Genomic DNA, 14,613 nt, shown 5'->3' with positions numbered 1-14,613 from the left:
CTAGATCTTGACGATGCTTCATCAAGAATATGAAAAATTTCCACCTGCAGGTTCGACTTTAATACCCGCTCTCCCCATCCCTAATTCGTCCACCATCTTCATCGGAACTAACACGATCTTTCTGCTGCAACTAATTGTTTCGTTTCCAACGTCATTTAGATATAATATTCCACCGACCTACAACTGCCGATTGTCAGTTGAAGAATGGATCTGCCAGATGTCGATTATTACGACCTTACCTAATGAAATTATCCTATTTTTGACCAAGGATGGTTTTTATCGTATCAAAGATCGCTCACTAGCAGCTCTTCACACGATTCAATCAGTGCCATCAAAGAGAGACGGATATCATCGCAGCAACAAAAACCCGGCATGGCTCATTTAACATAGAATAGACACCAGTGCGAGAACGAATTTCTTTCGATGGCATTTCTAAGAATCAAAGGTTAGCACGCTACTGTGGGGATTCGCTCTGATGGTCATTCAACGGTCACTCATTCTCGTTTTGCGATCCGATTCTATATGAGCAGTGGAAAATTGCGATAGAATCATTTTACTATTGCCGCTTATTCTAACTATGTGCATATAATCTTTGTATAAGTTGTGTCTATGAAAATGTATGTGAATGCTCCACACAAAGGTTTTGAAATATTGCAGCCTAGTATGAGAATCATCAAGTCGAATCATCGATTCGATTTTCTGCGATAATTGTCAACTTGCGATTCGCTCTTGGGAAATTCAACACAGCACCGATCATTATCAGATTGTAAATTTTTTTTAAGGGCCGTGAAATACTCAGAGTATGAAGTGGAGCGAAGAAATGTAGAAAAATTCACGGTTCATGCATTAAGATACACGATTTCTTGTGGCATCTTCTACTGGATTGAAAATGTTGTATACAATATAGATAAATATCGAGTAGTTTCTGTCAAATTTTTGGCAATCACCAACATTCCCAAGTAGCACATATAACTTGTTCATAAAAAAATAAAATAAAACTGATGCTGCTTAATGGTCGCATGACAAACACGACGAAATATATCGTATTATGATGGTGACAATGGAGTCAAAATAATGTTACGAATTGACATCTCGTCATACTAAGTTACAATAGGTTCCAACGTAACTTTTTGGTAATCTAACTCTTACGACGTACTTGCATTGACTGTTTTTAGTCGCCAACTGGTCACCGTAACAAACTGCGACAATGAAAAAGTGACACACTATAAGACAAAGTTAAGTAAAGATTTCATATCGGTTACCGAATTCGTTGTGATGCAACCAAGAAATACAACTACAGTGTCAGTTGAAAAAAGCTAGGTCTTGGCATTACATTCCTTTTATGGAATTTGGCCTTTCTGTTTCAACAGACTTCGCCGCCGATTCTTAGTGTACAGAATCATTGCATGGCTAGTACTATGAATCCTACTGACACTAAGAACCCTTCCAGGTCGGGGCTCGAATATACGACAACTGGCTTGTAAGACCAGCGTCCTATGCACTGAACCGCCAACCCGGGACTTGTCAGTTGAAAGCTTCCGTATATTATCTCGGACAATAATATTAAATCAATAAGTAGAATAAGTAGAAAATTCCTTCAGTTTAAAAATATTGGCTAAAGTTAAATCTGCGCTTATACGCAAATTTTTTGCCGGTACTTGTGCGAAGTGAACTTGTTTCGCTTTGGGAAGTACATTCGCACTACCAGGGAGAATATATCTACACTTTGTCACGGCAGTGTATGCATGGAAAAACTTATGCAATTGGCTACCATTATGACCAGAGAATGAAATATTCATTAAATTTGAATAAAAATGCGATTTTTAATTATTGCGATTGGTCAACTGTTTTAACTTTGGTGTATGAAAAACTAATATTAATCACAAAAAAGTGTTCAGAAAGAACATTTCGACTTTTTAGCTGTAAATTTAATATGACGGGTATAAAAATATGGATAATATTATCTATGTCGATGTTCCGAAATCCAAAATATCGAAAGCGCGCATGTTTTCAATAAGTATAATGATCAACTTTACCATAAATATCGAATAGCACTTAGATTTTGAGTAGATATAGTGAGTTTAAAAAGGATTGAATTCTATATTTGAACTCTGATTATCGGATGCCAATGTTTGGTCGTAAATTTTGAATGGGGCAAACATCAACAAATTGTAACTTGACATGAGCTTATATTTTCTGTTTCATTGTGACTGATGTGCGCGCTGAATCAAATAAAATATTCGTTACTGAGAAGTTGTTTGGCTACTCTTGGTAAGTCGCACAAGCTCCGCCTTTTACGCTTTTCAGGTTACATAGCAGTTAGAATGCACGTTGCAAAGTCTTCAGCTTATTCCATGATTTGTGTCATATAAGTTACTGTCATTGAAGTGTAATAACGTGTGCAACTTGGGTTGGTTTTGACTAATTTATGAATTAAAAAAAAAAACTCGGCATCTTAGAGCTTTGGCAGTGTTCCTTATAAACTATACTATTATAGAAAAAACTGTGATTTATCGCTTACGTTGCTTCCCTGGTTAAGTACAGTTACTTGTGGCTATCTCTCACAATAGAAAATTTTGTCATATTGTCATAGTTAACAAGGGATCTTCGCGATCAAGTTCTACCCATTCTTGTACAGCGTGAATTTTGAAAGACGAATTGACGTCAAAATACTTCTGCAAGAAAACTGACGAAATCGCTAGATAAAGTTCGAGGATGTCCCGAAATGAAATTCCTATTTGATAGATTATGGAGGTAAAAAAGTCTTGGCATTACATTCCTTTTGTGGAATTTGGCCTATCTGTTTCAACAGACTTCGCAGCCGATTCTTAGTGTACAGAATCATTGCATGGCTAGTACTATGGATCCTACTGACACTAAGAATCCTTCTAGGTCGGGGCTCGAACATACGACAACTGGCTTGTAAGACCAGTGTCCTATGCATTGAACCGCCAACCCGGGATTATGGAGATAGATGGCACCGTAATCCAGAAGAGATATCAAGTATACACAGATAAAAATATTTTGTGAATTTACATCTATTTTCATGCACATATTTGGAGCAGGTAATTAAACATAAAATTACTTTACGATTCTGTACGTTTCAATACAATTTAATCGCAAAATAAGCGTTAATTGAAAGATATAGTTATATTCATTGAAAATTCTATGCAATTCAATTTAGTTTTGCATCGATGAAGGTTTTCAATCAAAATTTCGATTCAACCCATGTCTATTCCATGTTACTTAGATTTACATCTCGTGTAAATTTCATTATTTCTTTCTGTGTACCCCGTTTTGTCCCTGTCCCCTTTTTGTCCTCGTCACCGCTTTGCCACTGTTCAAATCACACAATTTTCTGTGCAATTCACGAATTGAAATATTGTTCTCGAAATAAATTTTTGACAATTTGGATGCATTGTTTTGGTCTAAGCCTAAAATATATTGTCAAAAAGTGTTCTGAACAAAACGCCTAACGTGGCTTTGACAGTTGGATGACCAGAATATCAGTTATCCCTATCAGAAGATGTGACAAAAAACACCTTTTACGTGAATACGAAGTGATCGTCCCGAGTTGAAATGTAGTTTCTTTACATCCTAATAAGCATTCATTGAGAATTTCATCAGCCTACACTGCTGAACGAACTCTTCGTAGACTTCCGAATTCCGGAAAGACGTTTCATTCAAGAAGGGAAACACATTTCAAGTATCACCAACGATAAAACTGTCCCTGTGTTCGTTCGTTCGTTCATCTGACCCATTTCATTCAATTTCCGGACTCTCATCCATCGCCACTGTTGAGTGTATACAAAATATATCATTCTGGAAATTTGTCATAAATTTCAATTAAAACAGCTTTCACCTCCGCCCACCCGGGTAAATGGCTGATTTAGGAGGCTTAGTTGTGAACATTTTTTTTGTCTATCCTTCGTCTTAGACAGCTTTTTAGCTTGTTTATCTACGGTTCTCTTGGGAAAAAGCGGCGAGCAAAGATTACTGCCATAAAGCAAAACGCTTTGATGGACGTAGATGAAAAACAAACCGTCGGTCCCCTTCACAGTGGATCACGAAAGCGTTGGTAAGACTGCGTGAGGTGACACCTTCTGAGCGAGTGGGAAAAACGACGCATGAACCACCAACGCCAGGGGGAAAGGGGGCCTTCGAATAGGGATCTTTTACCGTGGGATGTAATGATTTGAGAGAGTGTACGCAATTTGCTAAATTATTTTACCATTGCCTTTTATTTCTTGTATTCTCATTTTATGTTACCTTCCCTTGGCCGTTGACTTTTAAATGTTTAATGGAATATAGTGTTTGTTACCTCTGTCGCAACAGAGGGTGGCTATAGTGATGTTTTTTTTTTCTCCCAACTCACCGACCTTACCATTTATCCTGATATAGGAATTGTACAATTTTCCCCCAATACTATTTTCGACTAGAAACGGTAGAAGAAAAACAAAAATGCGTGCGTCAGTGCTAAATGTGACACCTGGGAATCCAATCGAAAGAAAAATGTTCAAATGCACAGCAAATGTTCGCAGTAAAGGTACGCACTTTCGTCTTATACACTTTCGTCCAAGACAAGCCAAAATACTGCTGCAAAAATTCTTCGGGAGTGGCAGTAGCCTGCACATGTTGGACCACCACCCTGAGTGTAATAAAACAATCGTTTCGTGCTAAATGGAGGCGTGTGGTAATCGGGGCAGGAATAGCGTAATTGAGTTTTCAAAACCGTATACAAACCTGACAGCTGGTCCCACCCTCCGTTGTTGGATAGAAGCTGTTGTGGACCGATGCACGAGAGAGAATTTTTATTAAATTTTATTGATTGATGAAACATTTTCTGGAATTTAAAAAAAAATTCATAATCTATTGGATGAGTGTTAAGAATCATGTTTCTAATTATTCATTTTGCAAACTGTCTTATTGTAAATTACTTCTACCATGTTAGAAGCAGTAACAACTGAGTAGAACGAACCTGGCTGACTGACAGACGAACTACCAAGCCCGCCAAATTTAAGCCAAATAAATGACCACTTCATTGCCCTATGAACACGCGGCGAAGGAAATTTATTTTATATCTTTCGCAATTTTATTTTTTCCCACCCCATTTGCCTGTCACACTTTGAAGCCTCAAGGTCCTTCGTCAGTCGTTATCAGGATGAGCAGAGAAGCCTCGGCAAAATTTATTATTTTGACGTGCGTAATTCAATTTCTGGTATTTTAATTGAATTGCTTTTGCGTGAAGGGAAGAAGGGAAAATAGAATGACTGCCATTTCCATAGCAGTGCTAAATGAAACAGGAAACTGCTTCACTTGTATGTAGTCGCAAGTGGTCAAAACAATGAATGTTTTTGTTTGTGTCATTTTTACCTTTACAGTTTAAAAGGGATATGCAATCGCTTGAAAACTGGACAAGTTAAATTCGTCCCGCAGGGTCAAGTGTTATATACCAATTTATTTGATTCGACGAGCTGAGCAGTTCTGAGAGCGCCTTTTAAATAAGTTAAAATTTTTCGAAATTCGTTGAGTCATTCCCGAGAAAATTGAGCTGATGAAAATGTAGAACGGCTAGTGAGCTACGTCACTAATTCCAGTTCACTTCCTGAGCAAGAAGTGACAGATATCAATTCAATCAATTGCCTAATAGTAGATTTTGAATGAGCTTAAGCTTGTTGAAATCGGTTTGTATATCTTGTATAGCAAGAAAGCGGTAAGAGAAAAGTGAGTTTTATCTTCAAGAAAAGAAGTGACAGTCATTTACTATTCGAACTTGATCCAATAGAAGCTTTCAAGTGAACCTGTGCTGGTAAAATATATGTCCCACACCAAAATAATTAAATTATATCTACTGATGAATCGCTAATGTAGTTTTTGCTTGCTAACAAACCTAACCCATTTTCGACCCTAACTACTGTTAAACCGTCCATTTGAAGTCAGTTCCGGATCTAGCTGCGACGCCATCGAACTAAAATTCAAACAGTCAGTTTCGAAACTGATTCTTATATCGGGTTGGGTCACATCCCCGTTGCTAAATGCTAGTCCAACTCAGTTTTGTGAAAATTATTTGTTTGATTAAACTACTCTAAGTCAGTTCCACGTTCCATAAAAGACGTCACGCTTTTTTTGGCAATTTTCGACTCCACAAATTGTCACTGCTGCTAAGACCCCCCCCCTCCCCTCCCCCAATGTCACATGTCACGAATTCAAAATAAACAAAATTCACACAGATAGGGTAAGGGCTCCCTATTTCATCTCATTTGTAAGGACGTCGCCTTCAAACCCCGATTTAGCCACTAAAATCACTGTAACTATTTCATATTACTGCTTCATTCGCCTTGCTCCACGTTGAAAATTTATTCACATTTCTTGAAAATTGAACTAATATTTATAAAACAGCTAAAAACACTAATGATGTTTTCACTACTCTGCTCCTAATTTCATCTCAATGGATTTTTATTCATCCTATCGTTGATCTTTTATTCATCCTATAAATTAGCAATGGCGACAGCAATCAAAACAAAATATTCCACTATTACACTCTCACCCGCATTCGCATGGCTGCCAGATGGCTGACTAAACGCTGCCAGCTGGAAAAATATGGCTTGCAGACATTCTGGTGTCCGACTGCCTTACCGCTGCCAGATATACAACTCAAACGATACAACCGTACCCACCAGGATTTTTCCACATTATTATTATTGGTAAAAAAATTTACTCGTTGAATTATCTAATTAATGGGGCAATGACTTACGGAGATCTATCTTTTAACATCATTTGATTAGTGAAAACAGATAGAACAGATATAGACTTTCTATGCAAAGTAATACATATTTTCTATGAAAATACATGGCATCTCTGTATACAGCCGATGAAACACACACACACACACACACACACACTTCACAGCGTTATGTTGGCGTATAGCGGAATGAAACCAGTGCTACTAGATTTGCCACAATGGTTATTTCATTAGTATTTAACACGCTCTTTCTGGTAATATTCGAAGCCAAAACAGTTTTATTTAAATATTAATATCAATAATATAATTAAACTAATGTCACGGATACCAAAAACATACTTTTTGGTAATAATTTGAAGAAGAAAAACAATTTATTTTTTGTAACAATATGAGATAACTTGGCAACTTTGCGAAACCAAATGAGATGAAAACAAAGCGCAATCAAGTGAACTAAGTGAAAAACTTTCATCTCATATTTTTAAAGACTTTTATTGTTTGTCGGGTAATTCTTGAAGTTTTAAATCGTTAATTAAACAAGTGGCAAGTGAACATTACTAATTATGAAGTCATCCAGCATTCAATGGTAGTGTAATTGTGCGAAAAAGTGATCATGTTTTTAGACGAATCGATTAGTAGATAATCAGAAACATGACGAACTGTAAATCTTGAGACGAAAATGTGTCCTAAATTGAAAAATGAGTTTATTTTAAATGAAAAAAACGATACACGAAGAACTTAAAACCATTTCTTTCAATAGGAAAGTGTGACAACAGCTTTCATAATCATTTTAAAACATTTCACAGTTTGGTTCAGGTAGGTTTTAGAATATTATTCATGTTCAAAGTAATGAGGTGAAGGGATGAGACGGAAATAGGAGCTCAGATGAAATAGGGAGCCGTTGCCCTATATTATTTCTTTAGCTAAGGAATAATATTTCCTTAGTGTAGCATACAGGGCTGAGCAAATAAAGATCAAAACCTCATCAAATCGGGATCACTGCCGAAGAAGACCGCTTGTGATCTTTCCCAATAAAGATCACTTCTGATCTGATTTTTTCAAGGTCAGTTGATCAGTGATCTTTAAATCACATCGATCAAAATCGGTACTGATCTTCCGTCACACAAAATTGGTAGTGATTATGAGCTAAAATGATTCTTGATTCATGTAAGTTGAATTGATGATTCGATCAGCTTTGATCTTGGTGGAGGAAAATCACATATGATCAAGATAAGACATGACTTGATCTACGTCTGAAATCGTTGATCCCCCGCTGAGGGGTGTGAAAATTAGTAACAACAGCAATTCGACAGGAATTTATAACTAAGGATAATGCGTGTCAAGACACTTTTCCAAAATCATGGAACATTGTCAATTTTGTATATTTGGGAAAGGCTCTTTTAACACTCCTTATCAACAGAGTTGGGGAAAATATCGGTTTCGTTACGGTACGGTTTACGTAGTTTCAACATATATTCTCGTTTGATGCATCCCGGGCTCGATTTTGCAACCGTTGTTTCATTCGCAGTAAAATGAATAATAGATTAAAAGAAATAAATGCTAGATGAAAGTTTCATGAAAATAATAAGTAATCACGTTGATATTGTTAAATTGACAGCATTCTCTACGCAATAGCAATGCTCCATGCAAATTAGTTTACATAAATATTTCACACCACGTAGTGATTAGAGCGACGTTTTACTTCCAGCTGGTTGATGCTGATGATGATGTTTATGATGATGCACTATTTTGAATAAACTCAATAAAACGCTTTTTGACATGATGTAGCGTTTGAATTATTTTTGTGAATATACGATAAGCATGCACTGAAAAAACATTTAAATTAGAAGGATAGTTGAAAACACAAATCAGCAGTACTGGCCTCACTGCACAGCTACGAACCACTCCCTTGGCAGACGCAGCTCGAACCAACGGATACCTTCTTCCGGATAACTGTCAAAAGCACAAAATAAGAGAGAAGGAATTGGAACAGTCTTTCTGACTTGAGCATCCGTGTAAGAAACACGCATGCGGGAACACCCGCAGCTGCACAGCAGAACTGCAGAGACTTAGTGTGTCGTCAGCAAATCGGAACGACGAAACAAAAGGTATGTGCAAACTTTGGTCATCTTAAGCCCAAAGTGACGCTAGTCTTTATAGCCGGATCGAGAAGTTCCCCGCCACGGAGCACACGGACCCGAACATACAAAGTGCGGAAGAGAAAGACGCCAGACACATTCATTGGAAACCCCAAAAGGGTGAGACAAAATTAAGCAAATTAAAAGGCACGCAGGCAGAACTCATCTGGTTCGCCATTCCAGGGTTTTTGTTTTTCCTTTTCATCCTATTCTGCGGAATCAGTCATCGACGACTGACTAGATCTTGGTCCAACCATCTTCAACGTGGACGGTTCCCTTCTACTTGGAGGTTAAGCGCGACTACACGGCAGAACACGAGGAGGAACCGAAATTATTACACTGTGGTTCTGGAAGCCGGATTGATTAGCCGAGATCGTGAGTCACACACCGACATCGATCGTATTTCCGACGGAGGCGTTTGGAATAGTGGCCTCGTGCGAGACACAGGAGTTTTGATTGGTGCGATAAGATTGGGTGCGAGCGTGACGTCATCGCACTGATAGTGAGTGATTTGCTGATCGCAAGCCGGAGAGTAATTGGTATTCGTCGCGGATCGATCTCCGACCAGACAGGCGCTTGCGGCTTAATTACCGTTGCGTTGCGCGCAGAATATTGGAGTAAGAGCCGTAGCGGGATTGTGGACTGAGCGATTTCGAGCTTCGGACGATAGTTGTTGGCAGTGCTGACAATGACATCGGTCGGATAAGGACGATAGGGATTCGATCGTCCAGTGAGCAAGGCTTCGGTACCGTGAGTAAAAGATTTGTTGTGAGTTTATGGAAGATGATAGCGTAGGAAAATGATAGTCAGGGTAATAGAAATGTGTAGAGCTGGATAGCGAAAGAAGTGCTTTAGGTTTAGAGAAAGAAAGTGAGGAGGCGGAAAAGTAGATTGGAGTACATGCTCGAAAATATATAAGCAATATGAAACGATACACAAAATGATTTTATTTGGGCTAGTTGGCTTTCCGTCGCCTAGAGGAAAGAAATTTATATATTTTATAATGAGTTTAATTAATGGAAATAACACGAACACAGGGTTTGATTTCCTGCATCATTCATTTCCGAATTTACAAGAAGAAGCTTTTACGTCAAAAAATACACGTTTTCCTATAGAATGTAAACGTTTATTGTGGAGATTTTTTCAGGAAATAGGGCAAAGCAGCAATATAATTAGGTATTTCAAAATAGCGCTCTTTGAAAATATTGAACGTCACATTCCAACAACCCTCCCCCCCTTCCCTCTGTCACAAAAGGTCACGTTTTGTGAAACATCCTCTTGCGGCGTGACGTCTTTTATGGACAAGCTAATCGAAAACGACATCAGCAAACGTGCTTCGTTTGGGCAACAATAGAAAAGTGAATTGCAGAGCTTTCGGAGTAGCATTCAGTTCTTCAGTCGTTTCTTTTTCAATCAATTCGTCAGTTGATCTCTAGAAATAACAAAATATCAACTTTCTTTGCGTTTCGCCTTCGGCTCGTCAGTGCTTAAAGCAGTTCAAGTAGAACTGCCATCTCCGCCTAGCAGTCCAACTTAAACCGCTAAGCAGACGCAAAGCTTACACAACTTATGTAACACTTTTGGATATTACACAGAGGTTACTACTTACTTTACTATGGGGTGCCTTTTCAAAATTAGCCATAAGGAAGCATGAGCAGAACTTAGTCGTGAATATCTCGACTTGTATTAAAGACAGCAACATAATTTTTTCACTATTTCATCAAAAATATGATCACGAATTTAGGATAATATTTTGAACAGTGTGAGATAACCACAAACAACTCAAAAATTAAGTTTTCTCAAAATTTCAAAACAACACGAATAACTCTTTACTTTCGCTTGGGTTTTTTCGCGCAAGGACGACGATTTTGAGGTAGTCAAGCACATATCTTCAACTGACTGTTTATAAAAGTAGAGCAGTGGTCGAAAATCGATCATTTCTTCTTGTGGAAGTGGATGTCGTGAGAATGATATAATCAACCAGCAGCTTCGGAGAGTGCACCTTCTGCGTGGTTAAAAACCTCAAAACCTCAGGTCGCAACTCTCATTAGGATTTCAGTCGTCGTGTGGAGCAGATGCAATGAGGGCAGACCTTTTGCGTGCTTTAAAACCTCAAACGCTTAGGTCGTGCTATCATTTGGACTTCGGTCGTCAGGTGGAGCAGATCTTTAGCGTTGTACAAAACCATGAACGCTCAATTCGCAGAGCCAGTTTCCCTTCGAAAAAGATCGATTACATCATCCTGTAGGTGGTCGTTTGCATTGGAGCAAAATACAACGGAAAATGGACAATAATGTGGAACATTATGCTAAAACAACCCTTCTAATGGCTCTAAATGTTACCTAAAGAACTATAAAGATTGCTTCTTTGTAAATCGAAAATAAAAATTATCAGTGTTGTGCAAATCTAAGATAATTTGATCAGTTTTTTGCAATTTTCACAGTTCTAAATTCGCAACAGTGTTTAAAATCGTTTATATCCAATCAGTGTTTAATATTCTAGAATATTATACAATTTGGCTCTTCTGGGATGCCAGAAATTAATGCCGTACAGCATTTTGATAGTATCTTTTTTCTAAAATATTGAAATCTGAAATGAAATAATCGACATCACAATTCTCTAAGGTGCCATTTAGAACCATAATTTTATACCCAAAGAATTATGCGAAATTTTACTTCACTATACTGTATACGGCCCATTTTTCAACCAGTTGTAGTTTGTAGTAAACTTTCTGCAGATTTGCTATATAAAATACATAGCATCGACCATTCATTCAAGCCATTCATTTCGAATTTGACTGTCGTTGTCATCGTGTTATGGTGCGATCGAAGAATTTCCAAGCGAAATACAAAGCTTGTTACCGCACGCGGGAAAAGCAGGAGACTCCAACAGAGCACATATCGCATTCACGGACAACAGGTCATCCTGGAAATAGAAAACGAAAGTCAGCGGTATCCATCGGAATTTGAACTCAACTCGTCACTCTGCATCACGAACGCCTTCATAAAAGGTTCTTTTCAAAACTACCATTATTTTACATTAAGAACTATACTGGTTATTTCGTAATATTTGTGTGTCAGAATGTTTATTGTAACTTTTTTTTTTTTTATTCAATAATATAATTATTTTTAAGGCACACTGCTTTAGCTCTAAGGTGCCAAGGACTTTTTCTAATTTTATTAATGACTAACTTAAAACTAGGATAGTATGATTGGATAATGTTGTATTGGGGTCGCAGTGGTCGACTTTGGCAGATCCAACCTTCAGCTGGCGATCGGCACCGGCCGGTGGATGGAAAATATCATGAGTCTTCCAGATGACGTTGGCCGCATCCCTCGGTCCGTGTGGGTCCGCGGGAAACACCCCCAGGCTACGAATACCCGGCGGGTGGCCCGCATGACTAGAGCGACCTTCCGTGGGCGATGATGGTGATGTAAATATAACGAAAAAATATAGAGAAGTAAATATTGCGGAAAACGAAGTAAAATGGGGATATGGGAACGAAATGACTAAGAACGACAGAGATCTAATTAGTTGACATCGAGATGGAGAAGAGACGGGGAGGGGGGAAGCGAAAAGGTTAGTGACAGCAAAAGGATCTTGTTAGTTCCGATGAAGATGGTGGACAGATGAGGAATCGGGATAATCGGCGGAAGTTAGTGTCGAACCTGCAGGTGAAAATAATTCTTAGCCACAGTTGAAATAACGTCGATAAATAGGAGGAACTTTCTAAGCAAGATGTAACAGATTACACTTGTATATTAATGTGTTTGAGGAACTGGTATATCAGAAGCATATATGAACTATCCCGACTCGCCAACACATCCCGAACCGGAACCTCAGTCGGTACACCTCGGGCCCTGAGGGATTCCAATAGCTCCGATCTGGCGTCGCGATACTCTACGCACGACCACACGACATGCTCGATGTCCTGATAACCGTCGCCACAGGTGCAGAGCCCGTTCTCCACGATCCCGATACGCCGGAGATGTGCGTTGAATGTATAGTGATTTGACATGAGTCGTGACATAACGCGAATGAAATCACGACTCACGTTCATCCCCTTGAACCAAGGTTTCGTCGATACCTTAGGGATAATGGAGTGTAGCCATCGTCCCAGTTCGTCATTCGTCCATGAAGTTTGCCAACTTTCGAGAGTTTTCTGACGAGAAATACTGAAAAATTCATTGAAGCAGATTGGTCTTTCATAAATGTCACCTTGTAGTGCGCCCACCTTAGCCAATGAGTCTGCCTTTTCATTGCCCGGAATGGAACAATGCGAAGGGACCCAGACTAACGATATTGAATAAGACCGTTCAGATAAAGTTCGCAAGTGTTCCCGTATTTTCCCCAGGAAATATGGGGGATACTTTCCTGGCTTCATTGCCCGGAGAGCTTCTATTGAGCTTAGACTGTCCGTGACAATGAAGTAATGGTCTTTGGGCAATGTTTCAATGATCTCGAGGGTGTACTGAATAGCAGCTAATTCTGCGACGTAAACTGAAGCCGGATCACTGAGTTTGTAAGAAGCGGTGATGTTTTGATTGAAGATGCCGAAGCCTGTGGACCTGTCGATGTTTGATCCATCAGTGTAAAACACCTTTTCACAGTTGACTGTTCTAAATTTATTATAAAATATATTAGGGGCCACTCGAGGGCGTACGTGTTCCGGAATTCCACGAATCTCTTCTCTCATGGATGTGTCGAAAAACACAGTAGAATCAGAAGTATCCAAGAAATGAGCACGGTTGGAAGCAAACGAAGAAGGATTAATATTCTGAGCCATGTAATCAAAATACAAGGACATAAAACGGGTTTGAGAATTAAGCTCAACTAACCTTTCGAAGTTTTCAATCACCAGAGGATTCAAAATGTCGCATCGAATGAGCAAACGATATGAGAGATCCCAGAACCGGTTTTTCAACGGTAAGACGCCCGTCAACACTTCAAGACTCATCGTATGAGTTGATTGCATGCAACCCAAGGCAATACGCAAACAACGATACTGAATTCTTTCCAGCTTATTGAAATGGGTGTTCGCGGCGGATCGGAAGCAGAAGCATCCATATTCCATAACGGACAATATCGTTGTTTGGTACAATCTGATCAGGTCTCCTGGGTGGGCACCCCACCAAGTTCCGGTTATTGTACGAATAAAATTGATTCTCTGCTCGCATTTTTGTTTCAGATACCTAATGTGACATCCCCAGGTGCCTTTGGAGTCGAACCAGACCCCGAGATATTTGAATGTGAAGACCTGAGCTATGGTTTCACCCCCTAGTTGAAGCTGTAGTTGTGCTGGTTCTCGCTTCCTTGAAAATACAACCAGCTCAGTTTTCTCCGTAGAGAACTCGATACCCATTTGAAGAGCCCATGTGGATAAGTTGGCAAGAGTATCTTGTAACGGCCCTTGCAGATCGCCAGCTTTGGGTCCTATAATGGACACAACGCTGTCGTCGGCAAGTTGTCTCAGCGTGCAAGATGTGTTGATACATTTATCGATGTCGTTTACGTAAAAATTGTATAAAAGGGGGCTTAAGCATGAGCCCTGAGGAAGACCCATGTAACTGAATCGTATTGTCGACAAATCACCATGCGCGAAATACATGTATTTCTCGGACAATAGATTGTACAAAAAGTTATTCAAAATTGGTGAAAGACCATGCTGATGCAACTTCTCAGATAGGATATTTATAGAAACTGAGTCAAAAGCCCCCTTGATATCTAGGAAAACTG

General features: G+C 39.1%; 1 long non-coding RNA gene across 1 annotated transcript; it reads left to right on the top strand.

Annotated features, from left to right (window-relative positions):
* Window positions 1-8,572: 8,572 nt before the first annotated feature.
* Window positions 8,573-9,843, top strand: LOC131437855 (uncharacterized). Its single transcript, XR_009230838.1, has 3 exons — window positions 8,573-8,847; window positions 8,900-8,997; window positions 9,061-9,843. It is a non-coding gene; the product is annotated as an uncharacterized LOC131437855 (long non-coding RNA).
* Window positions 9,844-14,613: the final 4,770 nt, after the last annotated feature.

Source organism: Malaya genurostris, chromosome 3 (assembly GCF_030247185.1).
Source record: "Malaya genurostris strain Urasoe2022 chromosome 3, Malgen_1.1, whole genome shotgun sequence".
NCBI lineage: Eukaryota > Metazoa > Arthropoda > Insecta > Diptera > Culicidae > Malaya > Malaya genurostris.
Note: the sequence above shows the minus strand (reverse complement) of the source record. Positions and strands in the feature narration are given on the sequence as shown.